Here is a 24,141-nt window from a genome sequence, read left to right on the forward strand (position 1 = left end):
AAACAAAAGACACTGACAAACGACACTGACTCAGCATCAGACGGAAACATAGCAGCAAAGAAATTAAACAAGGAAGGCGCAAATACTGCTCCACACATGCAATAAGCATGGCTAGTTTGGAATAAACTGGCACGCGTGCAACTGACGTGGGAAATTTGACTCCCGGCGCCACATTCACACTGTTTGTACAACCGTAAGCCCCGCACGAACAAACCATACTTGTTTTGGTCGCGTTACATGGCATCTACGCGAATCAACAACATTTTCTGCGCCCGCACGGAACGCACACTGCAACAACTAAGCGTCTTCTCCCCTAGCAAGATGGCGTCGCAGCGGCTTCACTTTACGGGCGCCCCCTCCACTCCAGCAATTTTTTTAACCTCCTTGGATGATGCCGACTTTGTGACGGTGATCAAGGCGATGGCAAAAATACTGGGGCTGTGGAAAAAATTCAGTGTTCACGATACAATGGCAGTACAATTTAGGAAAATATGATAGGCAGGGCACTTTTCTCCGAGGCGAAGCACTCACCAATAGTCCACCCTAAGTTTTCTAGGTACGCAGGCCCAGTTTTTTCTGCGTCCAGGAGGTTGAGCAGATATGCCTTCTTTCCGCAACGAGCTCTTGCGTCGTCGAAGGGAAGTTCTTCAAGCGGGAATTCCGCTACGAAGCGATAATTTCTATGCTGGTAGCCAGTAGCGCCTCGTGCGGCTCCTGTTCAAGTAAGGAAAAGTCATGTGACAAAGAAGAGTCACACGTGTCAATGACACACCGAGAACAGTAACTACTGACACAAATAGCAAAGCGTGATTTTCAGTCAAAGTGGTGTTGTATCTGCCTGACGTTAGATAATGTTACGAGTAAGCACTTACTGAAAACGTCGCAAAGCGTCTGCCTCAACCGTAACACTCACCGCTGTACACGCATAGGTCTACTTGGGTTAGAACCTTGTGTTTTAAATGGGATTTTATCAGCGGAGCTGTTGAAAGTCGAGCGTCTTCGTCTACCTGCTGTGGGTCGTGCATCTCTAAGGTATGCGAGCCGGTTTTCATAATGCTGCTAAAATAACTGAGGTAGCACCGATCTGTGATCTCGCCGCCTCTCTGCCTCACCCGCTCTCTTCCCCTCCTGCGTGCTTTGCATTATCTTTATTGCCGGCTAGCGCCGACCACCAATGGCCTGCAGAAAAGTCACGTGGTAGCTCTCTGCCGTTCTTTGTTCTGTCTCCTTCACAGTGGGATGAGGCCTTTACACAGCACTACGTTTGAGCTTGCAGCCTAAGAACCGGCTTTATCGTAGGTGCCAGCAGATAGCCACTTATTAAGAATTTGCTGCTGCTTCGAACTAATGTCGCAAGGCCGTCTCTTCATGTTGCTCGGCGATGTCATTGTATTGTACTCTCAGCAGCTCCAAAAGGGTTAAAAAACTTTGTAATTCCGTCATGTAAACGCGAGTCAAAAAGGAAAAAAACTTAGCTTGCATAAATGTGGGCGGGCAGGGCATAAGCAGAACCAGAGTCCTTCAATGCTTTTCTGGTCACGAAACTTCTCCGTAACGCTATGGGAGAGCTTCATATGGGGACCAACGCTCCCGCGCGGTGGCGCTACGAGTCTGGTGAAGGCGGCTTGGACGGCGGCGGCCGTATTTGCCGTGCGTTGGAGCGCGAGCTTGCTGGTGTTTGTTGTGTGATATAGCTTTCTAAACTCACCACGATGGGCTAACTATGTGAACTACCATTCCTCTGACGGGCTGTGTACCTGGTTGCCGCTCTGGCTATCGTAATACAACAGAAAAGGCTTCGTTGTTCTGCCTCCCAAGCGACCACGAACAACGCGACAGTGGAAGCGAGCCATTCCACGACAGGAGACAGACGCTTTCAGCTTCGAGTGGGAGGCCGTTCGTGTGTTCGGGAAATATTTCGACCCCACAACGGGCATTATTCGAGCCGATGAGTTCAAAATAAGTGGACAACCTGTGCTTCTGCAGCGAGAAGCTCAAGCTCCGCGTTGCCCCGGATATTTGAAAACCTGCCGGCGTATCTTACGAAGCCCAAGCCACGATCGCGCTCACAACGAGAAAATCCGTCTGCTAAACGTCGTCGCGTTTCGTCGCCGCGTTTCGTCGCCGCACAAAGATCGGACTGCAGCTACTGTGATTTTGGTTATCCAACCAGACATTTTGAATTTGGAAAGCGGAGCATGGCTATCTTTGCCTGCATATATTTTTTTTTACTTGCCCGCCGCGCTTGCCCAGGGGCTAAGGCGTTGTGCTTATTGATAAGCCCAAGGACGCGGGTTCCCAGCCGCTTTTCTGATGGAGGCGAAAAGAGAAAACGCTTGTGTGTTCGAGATTTCGGTGCAAGTTAAAGATACCTGAGTGGTTAAAATTAATCCGGAGCACTACACTACGGCGCGCGCCCCATTGCCTGTGTAGCGTCGGCAGGTTAAACATCATAATCAATCAATCAATCAATCAATCAATCAATGAATCAATCAATCAATCAATCAATCAATCAATCAATCAATCAATCAATCAATCAATGTTTTTTAACTTGCCGTTTGGGTGGGAGGGGTGTGACAGGCACTTAGCGGGTGAGTTTTTATCTGTTGACACCCTATGCCTATGAGAACAGCCGAGAAAGTAGCTCAAAACTGTAGCATTTACTCCTACCGTGGCCCCTCCGCGTGCCCATTATTCTGCTTCCATTTCGTGAGCGTTTTTTTCCCTGCTGTCCACGCTAACTTTCCGCATCTCGATTATAGTTTTACATTATTAGCGCGCTATAAAATAGCGCAAATACAGCGCTAACCCCACGTGCTGTACGTTTGCACACCTATTTGCTCAGCGCAGCATGTCGCGCCCAGGGGTAAATACAGATTTAATTCTGGCGCTAGTTCTCTCAAATCATGCAGGCGGCTGCAAAGGCTAGTCAAAAATTGAAAACGCCAGATGACCGCCTTTTCGAAGCGAGAAAGTAGCGGTGCTTGCCGGAATGAACGAACACTGCAACATATGCGCCTCAGTAACACCCGTGGTCTTCCCTCAGTTTCACAGCTGAGCTAGGGGACAACAAATTACTCAAAAACAACAACTGACTGACTCAAAAGCTGACTCAAAAACTTCGCTCGCATTTTTACTGGTGGAAATGAAGAGCAGATGAAAGTAGGCGCGTGCCGGCGGAGAAACAGCCGGCCAGGAAGCGACGTCGACCGCCGGCGAAGCCTTCACGTTAACAGGGGCGATCCTTTCATCATGCCTTTGCTAGGTAAGTATTGGACTTTTCGTCCTCGCTTTGTAAAATTCTGCGCACCTCTAACCGCTCCCTTACGAAGGAATGCGCAGAGAGAGAGAGAGAAACTTTATTGCGTGTCCGGCAGAGTGAATTAGGCCGTGGGGGTCGGCTCCGATCCCGGGCGGGTCGAGCCCGTAATGGCTTGCGCCACCGCATATCCTTCCCGCTGTCGGGTCAGGGCTTCCTCCACCTGCCGGACGGCCTGGAGTTGTGTGTTGTAGTCTGAGGAGGTGATGGCTTCACGCGCTTTTGGTGGCAATTCTTGTGCTTCAGATTGTGTTTGTAGGCGAGTGCAATCGTTGAGGATGTGCGCTGTCGTAGCGGCGGCAGTCTTGCAGATGATGCAACGGTCGGTGTTGTATAGCGTTGGGCAGATGTATCTGGCGAGCACGGGTGTCAGGATTGAGTCCGTCTGTAGCTGGCGGTATAGCACGCCTTCGCGGCGCGTTAGTTGCGGGTGTGGGGCAAGGAGTCGCTGCCTGTTGTGGCGGTACCATCTCAGGATGTCTCCGTACGTTTCCAGTGGTGCTGGTTTGATCTCTTCGGCTCGCAGTTGGCTGTTCCGATTGCGCTCCGAGTGTTGACTGGTGTGCGTCTCGCGGCAAGTAAGTCCTCGCGCTGCGCGGTCAGCCTCCTCGTTCCGGTTATGGATCCGCCCCTCCGGGTCGAGCGGTCCCACGTGTGCAGGATACCAACTGATAAAGATCGGGTGCTGGCGGGTTTGGCCCATCCTGTGGAGGAAGCGGGCCGTACGGGTGCTTGTTGTGTTGTTCGCAAAGCGGAGGATCGCTGTTCTTGAGTCGCTGAGTATCGTTCTACATCGAGGGTCGGTCGCGGCGATGGCGATCGCGAGCTCCTCTGCGTGATGAGAGTCCGTGGCCTCGAAGCTGCCGGCCGTGCGGATTGTCCCATCGGATGCTGCGATTGCGACTGCCGTGTAGTAGTTGGGCCGGGCGCGGTCTTCCGCCGCGTCGGTGTAGTATGCGGTGTTATCCGCAGCGTATTTGGAGGCTAGCGATCGGGCTCTAGCCAGCCGGCGTTCTGGATGGTGTTCCGGGTTAGTATTCTTGGGAAGTGGGGGGACTCGGAGGAGTCTGAGCATGGGTTCGGATAGGGTGGTCGTGCCCTCGGCGGGCTCGAATGCGTATTCGCACCGGCATAGTCGCCCACTCTTTGTTGTGAGTAGGAATTACGTGCGCCGGAGAGTTCGTCACGTCGTAAGCTTTGCTTTTTTACACGAGCCCATGTTTTTTTTTGTGCGTGCGCCAACTTCCGAGCCTAAATATCAGTGGTTTAGCCCCTCCAGTCGGTCGTCGCGAGGTCGCGTGCCGCAAGAATTAAGTTCACGTGAATTTGCGCTTGTTTCGGTCCATAGCACCTTGTGTCTAACCGTGTAGCGTTTGTGTGTTCCCAGTGCGTATGAGCTCTTTGTTGCGTGAGATCACATATTGGGTGTACAGGCTGCTAATATTAATATAAACCATCGTAACGACATTGGAACGATTTGGTGCCTATTATGTGCTTGGACGGTGCAGTGCACATTTCGGCTTTTGAGGAAAAAAATACGGTTAGGTAAAAAACGTTAAGGGACAGCTAATTAAGCGACCACATCGTTGACATACGTTTGATTGCCAATTTGAAAAGGTTTGGTAAGCTCGCCCACTATTAAGAGGTTACCCAAAATGCATCATCGCGCCGAAATGGCTGTGTTCCCTTTCTTCCGTGTAACCGCAGTGCGCACGGGACCTTTCATTACGTCTTAACGATTCCTTTATAGATGAGACCGTGCATTTTCTTTGCGCGCGGTTTCTTCAGCCTAATTGCCCACTTCCTACCGCATCAGGTCATTCGGTGTGAAGAACATACTAGCCAAATACAGTAACAAAGGCCAATTTTGTTCCAGAAAAGCGCGTTTTAAAAGCGTTTATTGTTCGCAAGTTGAGCGTGTGTGTGGTGCTGAGTACATGCGCGGACACGAGTTTGACCCGGCCACGGTTGAACGGTCGCTAACATTCTGCAATGAATTATTTCCTATGCTTGCGGAGTGTTTCTGGCTAATCTGAGACTCGCTGTGTAAGTTTTTTCCCTTTCTCAATAGGATGACTTCATGGAGGAACAATGTCACCAACGAACATTGGTGAAGGCTGGTGTTAAAAAACTGCAACCAACAACCATTCCCAGCATTTTTCTCACAGGAACCCACTTTAGCCGCCCATGCCAGTCTAACGGCGTGATTACGGACATTTTTTAAAAACAAATTCGTTATTTTTGGTGCCAGTCCCTTTGTGATATACCTAATTGTTTTCTTAATCATCGTGACAAGGCATTTTTTGGATTTGTTTTAGATTCTTCCTGGTATTAGTGCCCTGTACAAGTATATTAGACTATACCCCAGTGCAAAGTAATAGTGTTTCCTTGCCTCCATTCATAACGCCTGTATGTCATCCCGTCTCGTAGGAAAAGGTATTGCACTAGCCATTAACTGCACTAATATTTGCATGAGCAATTTTAAATGTATTGCCCCTAAATGAGCTCTATCTATTCTTTGTGTGAAAACTCAGGCCAAAATCTGTAATTTCAGAGTTTAACCGATTGATTGATCACACTGCTCTGGTGCATATTCACAGAAAAACATGCCTGAATTTTTCACTGGGTGTGCACTTGAACAGAGCACCGCACGTGAAATTTAATATATCCGGCTAGGAATTCTACACAGCAGGGATTATCCTCAGAGCTGCCCGGGAACACATGCATATATGGGGTGTTTAACAAGTCGTAAAACGCGGCTACAAACTAATACTAAAACGTAAGTCCCGTGCAATGTATTAATATGTTATTTCTTAGTATGCATTAATTATTACTACTAGATACCCCTCTTATTTATTTCCGTGCTTATTGAAGTCTTGGTTAGGCAGCCACCCAGCTGGCTTGTGGCAAATTAAAATGTATTACCTCCCACAAATTAATCAATGTTGGCTGTATAGCGCAGCAGGAATTCAAATTATGCTTACTAGTGCAGTTCCGGGCTTTGAATTAGGGTAGTTATTAGATCTCTGGATACTACAGCTAAATGTAAGCTGGCCATTTTTAAGCATTCCTGAACTGCACTTCCTCTGCACCAGCCGTTTTCACATACGCCCGAATACACCGCAACTGACTTCTCGACGTAATTGCAAACGCCTATCGCAGGCCCATTGCTACGACACTAACACACTTCCAAAAGGGAAGCTGTCAAGGTCGAAGCCAATGAAATTGATTGATTGCAGTGTTTAACGCGCCGACGCAACGCGGCGATGAAGCACGCCGTAGTGGAAGGCTCCGGATTGATTTTGACCACATGGGGATCTTTAACGTGCGCCGAAATCTCGAACACACGGGCGTTTTTGCTTTTCGCCTCCATCAGAAAAGCGACCGCAGCGGCTGCGAATCCAACGCGCGGCCTCGCGCTCAGCAGCACAGCGCTTTAGCCACTGAGCCACCGCCGTGGTTCGAAGGTGATGAGGATCTGCGGCAACGTTAAAAACACCCTAACACACTTTCTTCCATTTTCTTGAAATATTGAATGTTTTAAAAGAGTAGTCAGCAAACGCACCCAGTACTTAGATTAGGGGGTCGCAAGTTACATCAGCCAAAATTTACTGTCATGTGACCATTAGCTGAGTAAGAAAAGTGTTCTAAATTTTGTCTCTTTTTCCGGTCTTGTCGTTTTTCAACCTGCTTGAATTACAAGATTACAGCGTTGTAGCGACTATGGCCCGATTTTACTTCAGCTGCAGTAATTAAAACAAACTGTTGCAACTTAAGAAGGGCGATGAAGACAAAATACAAGTTTAGTTCAGTAAAAAGACGGCCTCGTTACAATCATGCTGGCACCACTTTTAAAGTAAACTTCGCTCAAATAACCGGTAGAATTAGAAAAAAAAGGGAATGGCCATGCGACCCACTATCTCATTTCCCGACAAAGAACATATTATGCCATACCAGCCAGCTCTGCGAGTGGCAGAGGTCGGCAAAAGCAAAAGCAAATTAGGCAGAACTTTTAAGCTTGCCGGACAAGCTATTTGCGCTTCATTTAGGGCACAATTTTTTTATAGCAGAGAAAACGGTGGGACAAGCAATGGAAGTTACGAAAGCACATGAATACATAGAAGTACCGAAGGGTACTGCTCTTGGTACTGCGCGCACTATGCTTCGTTTAGACGCACACCACTCTGGGGCTTTGGGGTTAGTGTCAGACGACACTGGCCGATGGACACAAGCGACGGTGTCTTGGGTGACCATATCTGTCGAGCGAGCGCCATGTTTTACGAAACGAATATTTTTTCCATGAAGCGAAACAAGCCTGGTTTAAATAAGGAACAAACAAACCAAACGCAGAAAAGAGCGTTCCATGGAGTGGTACAGAGCTTTTATATACCCTACTTTCTGTTTGCCACAAATAAATTGGTCTGTACCAATAGATGTAAAAAGCTTCACCGCTAAAGAGTGACTACCATGAAAGCTCGTTTTTTCCAGCTTCGATAAATTGATGTACGGTTCTTTCGAACTGTACGATTTTATTTGACCAAATCTGTTATTGTATATATGTATGAGAAATCCTGTTAATTGAAGCCCCAGTAGGCTGCACCACGGCTAATTCGAATTACGTGCACAAAACCGGCTCCTTTGTGCCTGGCACACGACCAGAATAATGCACCCTGCGCCTACCCATATGGCTGTGCAGAACGGAGAAGACACATTAGCATAAAACCAATCCAAATTCCACATGAAGGGTGTTTTGAACACGCATTTCTCGTGAACTTCGCTAATTAGGACGCGAGTACGGTGGTTTGTGTGGTGAGCCGACGGATCAGGGCATCATATCAGAGGTTACAAGCGCAGAAGTCGCCGCTGCCCATGGCGACAAAAGAACGAGGACGCCCTGTTTAGTGCGACCGTCGACCTATCATGTCTGAATGATATGCCACTCGTAATTCTTTTTAAGTTTTCAAGAAGGAGAATCGGATGCTTTCCGCTATATTAGGTTGTTAGAGCACAATGTGCTGTCACCTTCAGGGACGAAAACCAGGCTGAACTTGCGGCTTTTGCAAGCATCAGAGTGTTCAGATTCCCTATGGCTTCACAATCTCCGTTTACTGTTGTTATTGCTCATTTTCACTAGTAAGGACTTTTCTTAATTTGAACTGAGATGACGTCCCCTTGCGGTTCGAGTTAACAAAACTTTAGTGCGCAATTGAAAATCCAAAGTTACCCTTTCACTTTAGAGATCATTCCATTAAATTTGTTTTAACTGCAAATAACATTAACAGCAACCAAAACCGCTTGAGACATTCCTTTTCGTATTCTGCATTAAAATGAGTTTTCTGCCGCCGAAGCTAGCGCCCAAGAATTCAATGACCTATTTGGTTTCTCCAGGTAGCATGACTGGTAGCCTGAATGTACCCGTAGATTAAATTTATTACGCAAAATGCATATTTAAAAACTAAGTGGTTGCGCAACCAGTACATCCAACTCTCTGTGAAAATTTATGGCAGTGCCTGAACGTGTGAAAGAACTGCTACCCATTAAGTATGCATCAGACACACTGTTGTGTCTAATCGCAAAGTGTAAAAAGGTAATATTTCTGCAAAATTATGGCTTAGGATTCTGCGTTGTTGTAGATGAAAAGGCACCGGTTGATTGCCCATTATTTGTTACAATTCAATACATTGTCAATAACGCTGATAATGAAAGATTTTTTATGGTCTACTGAAAAAAAAAACATTTGAATGTTCTTTGTGCAGTAAGGTACAGTTCACGGCCATCAACCTTTTGTGAGTACTCGTTTGATCTATATATATAACCGAATGATTGATTGATTGCTTTATTAATTCAATAATTCAGTTGCTAAATAATCGGTTAAATAATAATTGATTTTTATGAATTATTTTAGATTATAAATAAATTTTTGATTGATTGATTGATTATTGTATTGATTGATTGATTTATTTTTTGATTGAATCGTTGGTTCATTGATTGATTGATTGTACGGTTTAAGACGCCGAAACTGCGCTGGGGTTGTGAGGCGGGCCTTGCTGGAGGGCGCTGAATTACTTACTGTTGACCACGGGCGGTTTTAATGTGCGCCAAAATCTCGATAAACGGATGTTTTTGGTTCTATCCCGAACTGCGGCCTTAATTGAGCTTCCGTCCTTGGGCTCAGCAGCGCAATGCTTTTGCCACTTAGCAAGCACGCTGGGATTACCATCGAGTTTATATATTTAGGAGAACAAAAAGTACTTCTTTATTCCCACTTTTAATTTTTCTCTATTTCCCAACTTTCTGGCTTCAACCTCCCTGAGACCTGGGAAAAACGAATACGAGGTATTTTATTCTCATAAATATTTCACATGCATTCCTTTCCTTTTATCCCACACGTCAACACTTCTTTTCGGCCTACAACAATCTGCAGGCAGAACAAATACCAGTAAAATTTCTATAAAATACTTTTGAGGGTCCAATCATGGATATCTGAGATACACACATTATGGAAATAGGTATAAATTCAATAAATTTTGCACTTGAGGCATGATAATTCCTTTGAGCATCCTCGAAGCGCGCAGGAGCCAAATGTGGTTAGGCCACAGTAGGAATATTATGGTATTCCAGCAAGCAGCAGTAGCAAGAAACAGCAGTCTTCTGCACATGTGACATTTCGTGGCGAGTTTAGAAGGTTTTAAGCGGCACTTTGCATTCATTTCGTATGTGGTCGCTGTAATATTAAAACGACACTTGCGCCACCAATGTAGCCACACCTCCCAATAAGCAGGAAATTATACCCAGTCCTTGTGCAGCACAGCCGAGAGCGCAGGCCAGTAGACATATGCATGTTTCCAGGGGGCGCATGATCCTGGGTCGAAGAAAGAATTACGAAAGCAATTGGTATCAACAGAATCTATAAAGAGTTTTTATGCATTTTTTCTCGTTGGATTTTTTGTGTGCCATATATTTGAACATATCCCTGAAGAAGTTATGCAAGTTACTTTAAGCAGTGCAGGCCGTTTTAGTGAAGTTTGCAACTTCACGTATCAGAGCTAAATGAGTACAGTAAATATAAAAACAGGCTAGCGGGGTATACCCTACAAAAGTTCGGCTTTTTTTCTTCTGTTCGACGAAAATATTTTAGACAAATACCAGCCCCAGCCAAAAAAAAAAAAATCGCAGACACTGGTTTAGTAGCTATCCGAATGACTTGCAATATTTTCTAGATAACTTCGTTTCTGCCATTGGGCTGTGGTGTGTAATCTACCAGCAACAAGCCCCTTTGAAGATCGGGACAACTGGGACACCCGGGTAGAATGATGAGATGCCCGGGATACCAGCACAAGAGGATGAATGAATTGCGATTGGCAGAAACCTTACTGCATCATCAATAGCTACAGGGAATGAAGGTGGGGTCGACATGAATAGGCATGGGCCATTATCAAATAGAACAGGTATTTTTATGTTGTTACGAGGCAGCAGGGTACAGAAAATCCACCACAGGATCTGTGATCGATATATTTACACTAGTTAAACGATGTCGTTGACCATTTTCTGCGTTGTAGTTTTTGAGCCTCACCTACTTAATGGTTAAATATTGGGAAAATTCTCGCGTTTTTTATCGGAGAGATTTTGCTCTGCTACATGACGTTAGGGTGAGTCAACAATCGGCCACTGGCATTGCACGAGGATTTAAATCCGCGTTCAGTGTACTTTCCTCATACGCCGTTGTCGGAAGTTACTGTCACTGCGGTTTGGGATGACTGACGTGGGCGCGTTGATTATTTGTATTGTGTCATTATAGCTACAATGATGGCGACGATTGCAGCGTCAGTATACGGTGGCGACGCAAAATGAGTGCAGCAGCATTTGGGGCGCTTCCGACAACGACCGCTGCGGTAGTAAGGTAAATGTCTGCATTTGAAACTAAGGAACATAGTTTTTCTCTCAATGACGCCAAACATATCATCATAGCGCGTTGTCTCCAGCGTCAAATGTGCGACACATAAATATTTACATGTAGAAAGACAGGTTTTGCATTTGAACCGCTTTGCAAAACAACCTAATGCGTTTGAGAAAAATTTGAGGTGTGAAGCGGTTTTAATGTGTGTGAAAACGCTATTAAGGACAAAATATCTGCATGAAATATACGCTGTAGAGAAGAATAAATGTTACTTAAGAACCAATACAACAGGCCACAAAACAACAACAAAATTGATCACATTTCTAGTGCCAGGACTATTTTTCTTCCAAGTCTAGGCTGGACTATCTCTTACCGCTTTCCCACGTTATTTGTCCGTCACACTTCCTTTTCGTGTTTACTATTACAACCGGGTTTTTCTGCAAGCCGTTCCCTTTTTTAAGGGGAATGCCAACGCCCCCCTCTCTCTTTATTCCTGTGGTCCTGTTGGATCCTTCCCAGTCATTGCTATCTATGACAGGTGGGGCTTCTAGGTCTTGGAGGGGAGTCTCGGCTAAAGCGTACAAGGTTATTTCTCGTCGTCCAAGTTGGTGTTGAATTTCTACCCACTCATCAGGCGTTCTACCTCCGTGCATATTTATGTAGCTGAATATATATTTATTGCACTTGTTTTCTTCTTTCCGCTTACGGGTTTATTTTTTCTTTTACAAAATTGTTCGCCCTCCTGTTTCCATTTAAATTGCTTCTGTCAACGTGCTCAGTTATTTCTGTAGGTTCTCCGGTTAGCTCTAGGCCTGGCTGCCTCACAGCGTTGAGTGTGCATGTGTCCATGGCTTCCCCTTTGTCTCCTAGTTTGCCGCCCTTAGCTTCGCGGGGCCCCCTAAAAAAGCTAATTCTCTCCCACCAAAGGGCCACCCCACCTTGTTTCCTAGCCTGGGGCTGAAGTGAATCCCGCCCCACTAAAAAGCTTGACCACGCCCAATGTTGCCCACTAACGTGTTCACGTCTATCACATCAGGCCCAAGTTCCCGGCCGCGCCTCGCGATCTCGTGGTTAGCAGAGAGTACCGCCCGTTCGATGTGCACGCCCTGCTTTGACACCTATGGCATGGTGCAGACAGCAATGAGCACATTTCGGGCTGTCTCCGGAAGTTCGTTTACCCCTTCGCTATCTCCTGGCCAAGTTTTCCCTCTTCTCCCTTGAGAACATTGTTTAGCCCCACGGCAATCACCATAAGGTTTCTAGCTTTACTGGACAAGGCCAGCTGCCCTTTCCCTCGAGTTATCAACATCTGCATCGTTTGACCTCGGAAACACCCCACCTTCACATGCTTATCCCCTTTACCCTTTCCACCATGGCATCGCTGCTCCTCTTCATGTTAGAATCTCCCGCAATGATTACCCCGCTATGATCTGCCACATGCTGCTCTTTACTGGTACCGGCTTATCGCCTGGTTCTGCTGGTCTGTCTTGCAGCACGTGGGAGTAGCTGTTGCCTTCCGTTGATTCCACCCCGTGTGTCACCTGGGTGCATGCCTCCCGTCCGCTGCATGGGTGAAGGTGTTCGTCATCTGTTGGCGAAATGACGCTCTGTTCCAGCTTGCTCTATGCTGCTTCTAACTTTCCCTTAACGACCCTCCGTTCGTTGAGTTCGTTACTTAGCGCTGCCTCCAACCCGCTTAGCTAACCCCGAGCTATCCGCTTCTACATGTTCTAGCCGTGAAACCACTAAGCATAAACGACACGTACCTGCCCCTTCGAGTTTATAATATAAATAACTGTTGTCACGCATTCCTTGTTTGCGCGAGTGGGCTAAGGGGGTTTCGACCATTACATTTTAAAGCAGAGCCCTCTCCGGAGATAGTATGATTAGAGAAAACGGCTGTAACACATGTGTTGTCGAAGGTATCCCCAAACCAATGCTTATGACAATTACCCGCGATGATGGATATGATGGATATCATTACTCAAGGTTTCGCTTACTTGTTATAACTAGCTCACCTTGAAGTTGTAAGTGGAAAAGAATAATGTGTGTTGTCAACACGACCATCTGCGCAGGAAGTAGTCCAAAGAAAAGGACTGAAGGTTATCTTACCAGAACTGGGAGAAAACAAATTATGGCTTTTAACCCGCAAGAAGACTCTACAGACCACACCCGGCAGCTTCAATAGTTATCGTTCCTCTGAAAGTGTTAGGCCCGTGGTTTTTATAGTCAAGTCTCAAAGTTTTTTGTCAAGCATCAAATATACATATTCTTGAATAACTATAAAATAATGTTTCTTTAAGGGGTGTTTGAGACCACGAAAACTGTATAAAAATTTATTTGTCATTTGTGACTGCTACTTTGTCTGTGCTTGTGTTAGTTAGCGTAGGCGATATGACTAGTTGGGGGTAACACAAACTAAGCCGATGGGGCGATCCATGGAGGGGCACCTTGCCACAGAAAGCTTTTACATGAACGTGAAAATCTGTAAAGCGACAGTTCATTTTGGTGAATGAATATATAGATCGGAGTGTCATAAAATATTGCAAGCTGCCACTGGAGGTCTGCGCAAGTTCACAAATTGAGAGGCAACTATTTATATGAGTGGAAGAGGCATAAACCTTCACTTTGTTGTATCCATCGAAGGAAGCATGTCATGGCTAATATTGTTAAAGGCCAACATCGGGGACGGCGCTTACGAAGTCATCTCGTAACAAAACATTTGTTTCTTACAATGACAGCATTAGCCATATTACCCTTTGCGATGTCTGTTACCTGCAAAATAACTTTAGAGAACGTCTTTTTAATTGCCCCCATTAACATGGTAAGATCTCAAATTCCTGTCCTTGCTTAACATCGTTACGCTGAGCTGCCCGGCACTGACAATATATTTATAAATGCCAAATCTTGCTGGCCCTTTCCGAACAGCGAAACTCTGTGTGACACCTAGTTGAGGGTAGGAACGCGTATGCTTACCTTCCTCGCCGGATGAAACCGACGCTTGTGTCGCAAAGACGCCAAGGAATAGACCGGAAAGCGAAGTCACACTGCAGGTTTCGTCAATGTCGTTAGTAAATCTACAAAAGCGTTACTTCTTCGCGATGTCCGTGGCGAAGAGTACATGGGATTGCTACCATGTGATGATCTTCCATCCACACCTCTAGCGAACTCAGCTTGTGTGCTTTCGCTGTGTCTTTGAGTCGCAAAGAGGATTTGGATTATTCCGATCGTCGCGAGGAGAGACAGCGCCCATACAGAAAGCGTGGATACGACACCTTGTCGAGAAGGAAATGCGGACATCCCGCCTTAGGTCGCCGACGTTGGCAATCTACGTCCGGCGATACAGATCCGGCGTGAGTTTTTTTGAGAGTGCTTCCTGTTGGAGTGCAGGGAAGTTAGCCACAACCTTCTTGTTGCTCGGAACCCTGCAATGTAAAAAGATTTAACCCCTTAGTAAAATGTTTGTTGTTCAGAACTAGCCCCTACACCCTAGCTAATACTAAAATCAACACAAGTTTGGAAGGTGTCTCGTATTTTATGTCACACATTTTAACGCAATGCATTATATGCTTGAAACGGTGCTATAAACGACAAAGGTGTTAAAAAAAGGTATTATCCTGTTTTTAAAGAAGAGTGCTTTGTTTAGGTACTTAAACCTAAAAAAATGTTTTCTGTAGGTGGGTACGTGTGTCTGTCTGTCTGTCTGTCTGTCTGTCTGTCTGTCTGTCTCGTCTGCCTTTCTGTCTGTCTATCCGTCTGTCTGTCTGTCTGTCTGTCTGTCTGTCTTTCCGTTTGTCAACCGATTCTCTTTTTTAGAGTACCTGTTTCTGACGTTACCCCGTGCATCACACTACCAAAAAATAATTACAGATAAAACACGTTATTATTCCACCAATAAAGTAGGGTACCCGCTTTGTCGTCGAAATTCTTTAGTAGTAGTCAGGGGTTCAACCCTTTCGAGCCAGCCGGCCAAACGTTAACAGAATTGTTAACGGACCCGTTTATGCGAACGTTTCCACAACTCCCTACTTGCCAACATTGTTTCGCAAAAACAATTTATTAGTTGAATTAGAGGCAACACATGTATACATAACTAGTTTTTTTTATAATAAAAAGCACTGTGATGGGTCTTTATCGCAGTAAATAAAAATGCGCCTTGGAAAAAAGGTTCCTTCAAAAAACAAACAAAAAAATGCCCGCGCACTAGCCTTGACATTCTGACGGCAGTCCAATAAGTCGAACGCTAACCGAAAATCCCAGCGATAGCGGGCGAGGAAGGTAACAAAGCAAACGTGGATATACTGCAGGAAACTTCCATTGCGTTTATCATGGAAGGAGTGGGAGAGAAAAAAAGAGGGGAGCTTTTTAATCACAGCTTGAAAGGTAAGCCCGCTTAGTCGCAGTGCTTGCTACACATATACGGAGATGATTTGAAGGAAGATATGTGAATGTGGGAGCGTTAAGAGAAAACACTGGGAGAGCAAAACAAAAAAAACTAGGTTTCGTGTTATACCAGAAACACGTCGTTAATGAGGAAGATAATTAGGAACGGAGAGAAACAGTGTGATGAAGTGCAAGATGGTGAAACCACAAAAAATGAGGAGCCTTACTACCCGAAATGGCGAAGGGCGCACGGGTGTTTACAATGCTCTAAAAAGAACGTAATTTATTTAGTAATATTTTATTTATCCTGTGTTAGAAAACAATTAACAGAAGCTTGACGGAATATAACGCCTCTTCAGACTTACATTACGATGAACATTATTTATAAGGGGCAAGCTTGCCAGGTGCCTCAGTATTTTACATTCTCTCAGGAATAAGTTGATTAGAATTTCTGGATGCCCTAAATATGGGAAAATTGAGAAATTCAACATATCTTAGCCATCAGCTCAAAATTGAGGTAAAGTGACGTTTATTATTCATTTTAGTCTTTGTTTACTTATACAGAGCCCAGTGATTCCCGATATTGTAAAGCAAGGTAGCCAGCTTTTGGGGCTACTTCCGTTAAAATTTCCTAAAATATATACGGCACTGTACCTTGCACATATACACTGTAGACTGGCGGGCTTATTGGCTACAATGTTTTTGTTGAAAGCAGCGGCAAGAAAACCGCACAACAAAAGATACATATGCAGGCGAATGTCCAGCCTTGGACGTCTTGTTTCTTTGTGCAGTGTCGTTTACCACTGGTTTTGACTCAGAACATGTTTTCGGGATTGGTAACAAATGATTGACGGTGTAGCAAAATAATTTTAATGTGTTTGAACGTATTTCATGTTGTTTTAATGCTTTTACGCTTTGTTCTTTTCGTGGCTGAGAATGGTACAGACGCGCAGAGCGGCCTTACTAGATTGTGCATCTTCCACACCTTGTTCAAGAGAGCGCGTGTCGTTCTAAATGCCCTGTGCTGTTCTTACGTGGCTCTCTGCAGGCCCAAGGGTTGCCTAGAAGCGTGGTTTTTTTACATGTGTTTCATAGCGCAATGCACATGGCATAGAATGCTTCGAAGGCCCTTGTATTCACACCAGACTTCCGTCGCCTCAATTGCCCGTCTTACACAATGCGTTATGTATTTGTTTCGAGCTAAAAATAAACCAAAATACTCCTTACTTATCTTCTCGAAATTCTACAAGGCCGGGTTTGACCCGTTTATAAAATTCGTAGCCTATAATAAGGGCACGTCCTTTCAGCGAGCCTTAATACCCTTTTTCACACTGAACAGATGTTAAACGGGTGGCACAGGGAGTGATTACAGATTCCTTCCGTGGGAATTACCTCCTGTCTTGGAACTGTGGGCTTCTGTTGTTTGCCCCCTAGCCAGGCTCACTGACTCAATATTGTAGTCTTTCATACCGGTTGTTACGCTGCAGAAGGGGGTTCAAGCACTGAAACACTGCAGTAGGTGCTGCACGAGGTCTTGGCAGTGCGCGCACAAAAAGGCCCCAAAGAAAAAATAAAAGTGGTTTGTAAATATAAACTAATCTCTGCCCAAAAATATTTGCATGAAAAAATTTCGCGCAGTTAAAACAGATAAATAACGGCACTCAAATTCAGCATTAGGCAGTATAGTATTCATCAGCCTTCTTTTTTTTCGTTCTTCCCACTAAATTTGCTTCTCCGTTTCCAAAAAGATATGAACTCCTTCCCTCGAGCCGACATTCACCCTTAAGAGTGCTGGTGTTTTGTTCTGTGCATTTGCAACAAAGTGGCACATCCTGGATTTTCTTTTTGGGGACTATGTCGGCCCGCACTAAAAAAACAGAACATGACAATATTAAAAAAACAAAAATAGAAAAGAAAACCCTAAATGACTACAAAAAAACTTCTCAGCACACATAAATTTTGTCACGGCGAATTGAGTGTTTTATAGAAGATATTCCGTTGGGTATTTGCGTTAGTTTCTTCAGGAGTGTTATACTACAATTGACAGAATGACAACATACATCGAAGCCGCATACGTTCGGTTCGTACCTTGCGACGAGCGAAAATTTGTCGGCATAACAAATTTGCTCACAGCTCGATTAAGTTTCAGGGCCATGCCCCTTAGGGGCTCGGGCTATTGGCGTCTCTTGTCGTCGTCATCGTTTCATATAGTAACGGTATAAAATATTATACGGTGCACGCGGTCTTGGCAGTGCGCGCACAAAACGGCACCGAAGACAAAATACTGCGCAGTTCATCTTGGAACTAATAGCTTTTTAAAAATCACTCAGGTGAAATGCAGCCACGAAAACACGATTTTTTAACGAGAAAGATTCATGATGTACTGCGTGACCTCTAAATTTTGCTCTACTTGGCGACAGCAGAAACAATCGCTGCACTGTTGAGGGATTTAAGGCAGGCCGCAGAAGCATAGCTAGCAACGTGTTACCGGCATTTGTACTTGTGTGTCGAACCGAAAAAGTGTGGTTCGTTGAAGGTTCGAATTTCTGAGAATTAATTTCATTCAGGTTCGAGAAACACACAGTCCGAACAGGTTCCAGAACCGTTTAGGAAGCTTGAACCGATTCTCGAACCAGTTGGGTGAGTTAAAATATCGCCGAAATGTGAAAACGTTGTTTGTTGTTTAAAGCGACCGTAAGAATGAATACAATTTCGGTGCATTCAAAACTTTGCTTTTTCCGGATAAAAGTTGCGTAATGTTTCAGACAATAGTTATCAATTCGGCCAGATTACGAAAACAGATGAGGCAGTTAAGATTTACCAGCTACTTTCCCACCAAACCCGTATGTTGTTTTAGGGACAAAAGCAAGCACCAAGAGTCGGGCTGTCCTTGGAAACATATTCTCCCGTTTCGTTTTGTTTGTGGCTGTTGTTTAGGTCGCAATCCGCTCTCTGCAATCTCCCATCACAGTGAACGTCAAACCCCTAAAGTTAGGAGTGCGTTCCGGTTAGTCCCCTCCGCACCTGATCAGGGGACATGTTTAAATACCATAGGTATACTTTTTCGCATCATTTGGAGCATAAAAAATACCTACGATGGCCACGTATGAAGTCGACTTTTTGGTGACCTAGGACAATTTTCTCGCTGTCAGCTAACCAAGGATGCAAGCTAAAATACTGCTAAAGTGACCTTCACTTACATGAGTTTATATTGCTCTGGTAATTGGAATGTATTTTGAGGTAGCTATTACGGATGTGTACGTAATAATGAATACGCCTCCGAGCAGCCAGACACCCGCTATTGTTCCGTTTACTAAGTTGCGAAATGTGGTATTAGATTTTGCCATTAAAACGGAAGGTTGATTGGAAGCATAAATCACGAGATCGTACTCTTTTGGGAAACGATTTCTAATTTCCCGGCACAGAACTTCACCCTCCTTCGGAAAGAATAGCAGGATCAAAGGAGTGGCAAGTTTCCTCAGTGACTGAAAGTGTTCCCTGAAAAACAATGCACCACCGAAAGGGACGAAACAGGAGAGCAAGGAGAAAGAATAAGCGCGGGACAAATGTGACACGACAGGATGAACCGGCCTTTCCGCGGGCGTCATCTACTTTAGTGCTTCTGTTTCTTCCAATACAAAATACACAGTGTCTGAAAAGGTTCCTTGCAAAAGTGCATACGATACGCTAATGGATTTCTTTGCAGATATATATATATATATATATATATATATATATATATATATATATATAATTAATAGAAGGATACTTATAAAACGCGAACTTGTCCGCTATACAAATCCTGAACCATTTAACATTTAAAGACACGTTTGGATGTGACAAATCCAGAGCAAGGTCTACCCTTGGTGTTTTGCTGACTCGATGGCTGAAGGCAGCAAAAAAAGGACAATTTTTTTCTTTGGGAATTCCGCTTGCAATAATCCAAAATCATGTGGGGGGCCCTCTATTCCATGGTTTTCCCGTACAAACGCACTTCCCAAAAATATTGGTGAATTTGATGCCTTCAAGCTGCTCCTGTACTATGAGGAACACCGTATATCGAGGCCGACAAAAAATTTAAACCGTCTGAGTAATCTTTAATGTACATCGAAATCAACTAAGGCAAGTTTTAGTTTTTTCTATAAATCTGATCAATAACCTAGGGACAGCACAGCACTTTGAGATAGGTGGCGAGGCAGTGGAAGTGGTAAGCGAATTACAGGCCGAAAAATTACAGGCCGATCAGCTTGCTGTCAGTCGTCTACAAGGTATTTACCAAGGTAATGGCTAACCGAATCTCTGCAACCTTAGATTTCAGTCAACCCAAAGAACAAGCAGGGTTTCGTAAAGGTTATTCAACAATGGACCATATTCACACGATCAATCAGGTGAAAGAGAAGTGCGCTGAGTTTACTGAACCCCTTTATATAGCCTTCATAGATTATGAGAAAGCATTTGACTCGGTCGAAACCCTAGCAGTCATTCAGGCATTACGGAACCAGGGGGTAGATGAGCATTATGTAAGAATACTAGAGGATATCTACAGTGGGTCTACAGCTACCATCATCCTCCATAGGGAGAGCAGTAAAACACCTATAAGGAAGGGTGTCAGACAAGGAGACACAATCTCTCCAATGTTATTCACAGCATGCTTACAAGAAGTATTCAGAACGTTGGATTGGGAACAGGTGGGAGTAAGGGTTAACGGAGAATACCTCAGTAACCTCAGATTTGCTGATGACGTTGCCTTGCTAAGTAACTCGGGGGACGAATTGCAAAGCACGCTTTCCGCACTGGGCGAACAGAGTAGAACCGTGGGCCTGAAAATAATATGCAGAAAACTAAAGTAATGATCAATAACCTCGGGACAGCACAGCAGTTTGAGGTAGGTGGCGAGGCAGTGGAAGTGGTAAGCGAATATATCTACTTAGGCCAAGTTGTGACCCCACATCCCAACTATGAGGCAGAGATAATTGGAAGGATCACAATGGGGTGGGGTGCATATGGCGGACATTCTCAGATAATGAATAGCAGCCTACCGTTGTCGCTGAAGAAGAAAGTGTATGACAGCTGCATCTTACCGGTACTCACCTACGGGGCAGAAACTTGGAGGCTCACTAAGAGGGTTCAACTTAAATTGAGAACGACTCAGCGACCAATGGAGCGGAAAATGATAGGTGTAACATTAAGGGACAACAAGAGAGCGGAGTGGGTCAGAGAGCAAACTGGTGTTAAAGACATATTAGTAGAAATTAAGAAGAAGAAATGGACGTGGGCAGGGCATGTAATGCGAAGGCAAGATAACCGCTGGTCATTAAGGGTAACAGAGTGGATCCCTAGAGAAGGCAAGCGTTGCAGGGGGCGGCAAAAAGTTAGATGGGCAGATGAGATCAAGAAGTTTGCGGGGATAAATTGGTCACAGTTGGCACAGGACCGAGGTAATTGGAGAATAATGGGAGAGGTCTTTTCCCTGCAGTGGGCGTAGATAGGCTGGTGATGATGATGATGATGATGATGATGATGATATTTATTTGGAGAGTCAAGAGCAACAGAGAAGTAGATAAGTGGTATTTGTATATGCAGAACAATTGTGGTGCGCGCCGCCTCTTGTGCCTTTTCTTTATATTTACTTGCCACTGATATCCATGTTTCCCTGAGCAGAATAGCACTATGTTACTTTGAACACAAGAGTGAAAGTTTTCGTTGTGAACAAAAATTACAAGAAGGGAATTCTCAAGCAAGGTTTTTTGAGATTAATAAACCTGCGGTTCCTTTAGCCCTATTGGTATGGAATCAAACGGCAATCCTCGTCATGTTCGTGCACGCCTATCCGTCTAGTCATTTTCGCGTAATAAAAGCGGTATTCCAAACCGAAAAAGCCAGCTGACGCAGATAGACCGTACATAAACATTGCTTCCTAAATTTGGACGAAAATGATTGCTTGCGGGTTTTTGTTGAGCAGGAATGGCATGGTAAAAAAGCATGTTGTCGAAACCATTCTGGGTCGGAGATCTGAAGAATTAAATCTCTATATGCTTAGAAATACTTTACGCAGTTACAAATGGGCGTTGCGACCAGGATGGCGGCTTAAGGTTCATTGTGTACAGCCAGAAAGATATTGCATTCGCCTTCGAGTTTGCACCTATTGTGGTAAGGCAGAACGGGGCGTTCCATTTTTCACGCCCTCAGAACAGGCGGGAATGAGCAATGAATTCTGGTTTTGACCAGCGTGATCACCTTCTGTCAGCATAGTGGACGACGCATTAAGGTAGGTATTGTACATTGATACGTGAAGGAATGAATCAAGGCCTGCGCACTGACAGGAAAGGCTTGTATAGAAAATTGATTACGCGTTGTGGTTCTTCAACACCACCCTGAGGTCCAACGGCACGACCGCAGTGGAAGTAAGCATTCTCTGGGCTTAAACATTTACCAAAAATAAACCAACGTTAAGCGTCGAAACAGCAAGTCTCCAGAAGACGTACCTAGTAATGTTTGACGATTCGTCAGAGATACCGGATATACCAGGCAGGACTGAGGCACGATCAGCTTCACGTCAGATCTCCATCTAGCTTCGTTTTTGAGAGTAGAAGAGGATCCGAAACAAGAACGTTCCAGCCAAAGTTCACACGGTGACGACCAGAAGTCGATATAGCATTCTTTGTAGTGCGAAGGGGAAAGGAGTACGGCCGGTGTTATAGAGACCATGTTCAGAACGAACATTTCTTTGAGTGAACAACCTTGTGAAACATGTTTGACAACAACCCAAGTGTTGACCGCTGCTAGGGCCCCAAAGATTTCTTTTCTGGAATGTGTATTATATGCTTCGGGCTCCCTTGTTTTGCTGTCTACAGCCATCTTGACACCGTTCAGAGATGTGCATCCCGTTTTGCGGGCCTGTTTTTCTACTGGACGCTGGAGGGGAAAGCTTTGTCTCTTATGATGATGAAACAGTCCGGGATGGGGTCAATAGTCGACTGACCGCGCTAGTAGAGGTAGATGACATGTTGAGAAGCACGACGAAGGCTTCAGCCGAAGTGATACTGCAGCAACGTTTGATTGCCGACAGGTAGTGGAACAGGGCGTTGCTCTGCCGAAAGAGTCCCGCAGGTTCGCGAACTCGGAAGGCACCTCGGAGGATATATTGCAAGAATTTGAAGTCAACACCACAGTTTTTCCCAAGAAACCTTTTATTTCTGTTTGCTAGGAGCGTTAAGAGAAAGGTATCCTCTTCCATGGTGCAGAAGAGTTTCACCTTCTTCCCTGTTTCTGCGCTGAGTGTCGTTTGAAGAAACTCGACCGCATAAAGCATGCTTTTGGCCTAGTCAACTCCAGTCGTCAAATACAAACCAAGACCAGTCACCCTCTAGCACAGTGCGGGGACACCCCTGTAAATGAGGAGTAAACACCGAAGACCAGAAGTCGCTATAGCATTCACTGTAGTGCGAAGGGAAAAGGAGTACGGCCGGTGTTATAGGCGACGAGCGGCGGTCGCCTAAAATGAACGTCTATATCACGGTGCGCAGGTCCTTTCATGAGGTGGTTCAAATGCACCTTTCGAGAACAAATAATACACAGTGCGGCTATTGCGAAACAACACACCAGAAACTGAATTTGTTTCCACGCAATGACTAGTTTGTTCAAACAGTGTTTTTGATCTAGACGCTTCCATTTGTTGATAGAAGAATCGATTCACAATTTTCCACCTGGTTCCCATTTTGTCTTGTACTCCCCTGAAAAATGATGGGGTCCTAGTTATTACACAGCAGTCAAAATATTGTACCTTGAATCTAATATTTCCTGGCTTCTTTGGAAACAATAGAAAGAGGCAAACACAAATAGTGGGGGGAAGATGCAAACCGGAGGGGTAAAAAACGCTTCCATCATGTATAAAATGGCGTAAAAAGAAACGATTTCCTTCAAGTGCAGCTATTATAATGATTCAATTTTTATTTTTCCGTAACAACCACTCCTTGTATTACTTTCGTCCGAAGAAACCAATCGTAAACAGAAGGTTCAGTTATGCTTTTGACAGGCGTTTTATTTCAGAGCGTCCCCGTTTCTATTTCAGGCGTTTTTTTTCTGTACATCATGCAGTAAGAGTTCCCAAGATCGATCCCAATTGTCCAAGTCAATATAGGCTTCAAGTATTTGTTTCTTATTATGTCTTTTTTGCACGCTGAAAATATTCTCTGTGCTCTGCGGAACAGGCCGAACACTCACCGGTGTTTTGTTACAGAAAAATACTTTCGCCTACATGACTAACAAGAAGTGCCTAAGTTTTCTCTGGGTTGCTTTATAGAAACAAAGAACCTTTAAAGTGTTGTAACAGAGTGGGACGAGATACCAATGTTTATCTGAAGTAGAGACAGGAAGGTGCTTGAGGTGTTTCCGGGGAGGGTTATACCCTTAATCTATTTCATGTGTCTTCCGGGAAGACGACATCCTGTCTCAGGAATATCCTGAGGAAGTGTATTCAGCGGCACTCCTGTGGCCACATTATGCTTTTCCACAAGCTGTAACGTGGGGCACTGGCTGTGCT

General features: G+C 44.8%; 1 long non-coding RNA gene across 1 annotated transcript; it reads right to left on the reverse strand.

The window, feature by feature from the left end:
- Positions 1-305: 305 nt before the first annotated feature.
- Positions 306-14,510, reverse strand: LOC144141420 (uncharacterized). The gene is made up of 4 exons (XR_013316590.1): positions 14,193-14,510; positions 10,111-10,181; positions 532-714; positions 306-438 (listed from the first exon to the last, which is right to left on the reverse strand). It is a non-coding gene; the product is annotated as an uncharacterized LOC144141420 (long non-coding RNA).
- Between the last annotated feature and the right edge of the window lie 9,631 nt (positions 14,511-24,141).

This window comes from Haemaphysalis longicornis, unplaced genomic scaffold (genome assembly GCF_048455015.1).
Source record: "Haemaphysalis longicornis isolate Haplotype H1 unplaced genomic scaffold, Haemaphysalis longicornis Haplotype H1 scaffold_6, whole genome shotgun sequence".
Classification (NCBI taxonomy): domain Eukaryota; kingdom Metazoa; phylum Arthropoda; class Arachnida; order Ixodida; family Ixodidae; genus Haemaphysalis; species Haemaphysalis longicornis.